Consider the following 2,543-nt stretch of genomic DNA (forward strand, 5'->3'; position numbering starts at 1 on the left):
ACATTCTGTGTTGTCCACAATGCTTTGGTGGCAGGATTTTGAAATAACAAACTGGGAAATCAATAAAAGGAATGACTTCCATCACATCCAGCTATCCACATCTGCTCTGAGTGTATATATATATGTGACATATATATATATATATATATATATATGCTTCAAGAGGTAGTCACCTGAAATGGTCTTACAACAGTCTTGAAGGAGTTCCCAGAGAGATGCTTAGCACTTGTTGGGCCTTTTGCCTTCTGTCTGTGGTCCAGCTCACCCCTAAACCATCTCCATTGGGTTCAGGTCTGGTGACTGTGGAGGCCAGTATAATCCAATTGTATATTTGGATCTTTGTATCCAGACTGTTAAAACAATCACTGAAAATTAATACACTTAAAGTAACCAGTATTCTTCTAGCCTCACAGTGACCAATGTTGGCCGGATCCCTGAATTGTCACCATGAAAGCAGGGAATATATTGTATACAAAATGTGCTTTCTCTCTGGGCTTCCAGGTGGGCAGTTGCACCATGTACGCCTTCTTGAGACAGGTGTGGTTTGAGGATAGCTTCGGCTGGAAGCGTGATGGGAAGAGCAACCCTGCTCCACTTGGGCCTAAACAAAACACCGCCAACCTTACCTGAAGAGTGGATGGATCTGCCCTGTTCAACCACAAGCACCCTCACCAGCCAGGTGCTGCAGCGCCCTCTAGTGCATCATTTATGTTACATACATTAATGATTGTAGCATGATATAAAAGCACTGCAACATAATAGCTGATGCAAAGTAGTGATGGGAAGTTTGGATCATTTTACCGACTCAGACTTTCAAGTCTCGTTTAGCAAAATGAACGAATCTATTTTTCGAGTCATTTCGTTCATTTTAGCAAAATGTAATAAAAGTGTTACGTGTTACTTCCCCAACACATCTAGTACTTACGCAAATGTTGAACACACTACAAACAATACAAAACTAATATGCTATAAGATACAGAAAAGATAAATTAATTTTTTACCTGGGTCTTCAGTCTGTGATTAGCTCACATCACCTCTTGTCTGACAAGTCCCCGGGTTTTTGACTCGATCCTTAATCATGTGACAGCCCCCACGCTATTTCTGTCACTGTGTTTTTGTTACCGCTTCTTCAGTATATGTGGTGTGTTAATTTGTCTTTTTGACTGTCTATCAGTAAAAAAAAAACACTAGGCTATATAATAATATAATAATCTAAGCCTACAATACGAAGAATTTATAGCCTAGTTTGTTCATTTTTAATCAAATTTTGAGTTTGCTGGTATAATACTTTACTATAATAAATTTAAAGTAAAATCGCTTTTATAAGACTACTTGATAGGTATACATACTTTGAATCATATTTTTTCACAATTACCGTTGTTTTCTTTATGTGCAATGCTTTTTACATTTTTAAAATGCAATGCTTATAAAGTATCCAATGAATATAATATTTTTTATTATATTAAATTGCAACATAACGATGAAATTTGTTTTAAATACACAAGAGAAAAGTCACATCGCAGATGAGCTGTTTAAGAAAGTACGTATCTTGTGCTGGGTGATGACAGGGCCTAGTAATCTGCAGTCAAAGGTTGGGCATGTGAAGGCAACATGGAGCCGTCGCTGTAACCTAGTGCTGTTCATGCGCTCTGAAGAAGACCGCAGCTTCCCCACAGTGGGCTTTAGCACAGGAGAAAGCTGCGACCAGCTGTACTGAAAGACCATTCGTGCTTTACACTATGCTCTGAAGAACCACGGCGATGAGGCAGACGGGTTTCTCATGATGACACATTCTTCGTTGTGGACAACTTGCGCTGGATCTTGTCGAACTACACAGCAGAGCAGCCCATATACTTTGGAAAGAGATTCAAGCCATACACCAAACAGGGCTACATGAGCGGTGGCGCAGGTTATGTGCTCAGCAAAGAGGCCCTGAGAAGGTTTGTGGAGGGTTTTAGCACTAAAGTGTGCACTCATACCACCTCAGTAGAGGATCTAGCGATGGGTCAGTGTCTGGATAAAATGGGGGTGGTAGCAGTGGACTCCAGGGACACACTGCACCGCGAAACCTTCCATCCTTTCATTCCTGAGCATCATCTCACAGGAAAGTTCTCAAAGACCTTCTGGTACTGGAACTACTGCTTCTACCCAATTGTAGAAGTAGGTCAAACAATTTTAATTTAATACAAACTTTTGAATGGTAGCGAAGAATAAAATATGCAGTCATTCTCATTTTTCCTAAGATATTCTATGCCCTTCATGTCCTTCATGACATTTCTCTACATTCCACAGCTTCCGTCTCCTACACACAGAAGGCTAATTAGTTTGTACTTTGGTAATGATGAAAGTAAAATTAAATTTTTGAAAATTTTTAAGAACTTAAGTACCATCTATGCATAAAAAGAAAAAAAATAATTAAAATGTCAAAAGCAGTTTTCCATTAAAGATAGTAATTTGAGTATGACTAAAAATCAACAACATTGTTTGAGAAATATACTTTGAGAGGGTATTACCTCATAATCTTAGCCCTCTCATTTTTTTAA

The 2,543-nt window shown here is 38.8% G+C and overlaps 1 pseudogene; it reads left to right on the forward strand.

The window, feature by feature from the left end:
• The first annotated feature begins 1,509 nt into the window (after window positions 1–1,509).
• On the forward strand, window positions 1,510–2,543 carry LOC127945056 (glycoprotein-N-acetylgalactosamine 3-beta-galactosyltransferase 1-A-like; annotated as a pseudogene).

Source organism: Carassius gibelio, chromosome A23 (genome assembly GCF_023724105.1).
Source record: "Carassius gibelio isolate Cgi1373 ecotype wild population from Czech Republic chromosome A23, carGib1.2-hapl.c, whole genome shotgun sequence".
Classification (NCBI taxonomy): domain Eukaryota; kingdom Metazoa; phylum Chordata; class Actinopteri; order Cypriniformes; family Cyprinidae; genus Carassius; species Carassius gibelio.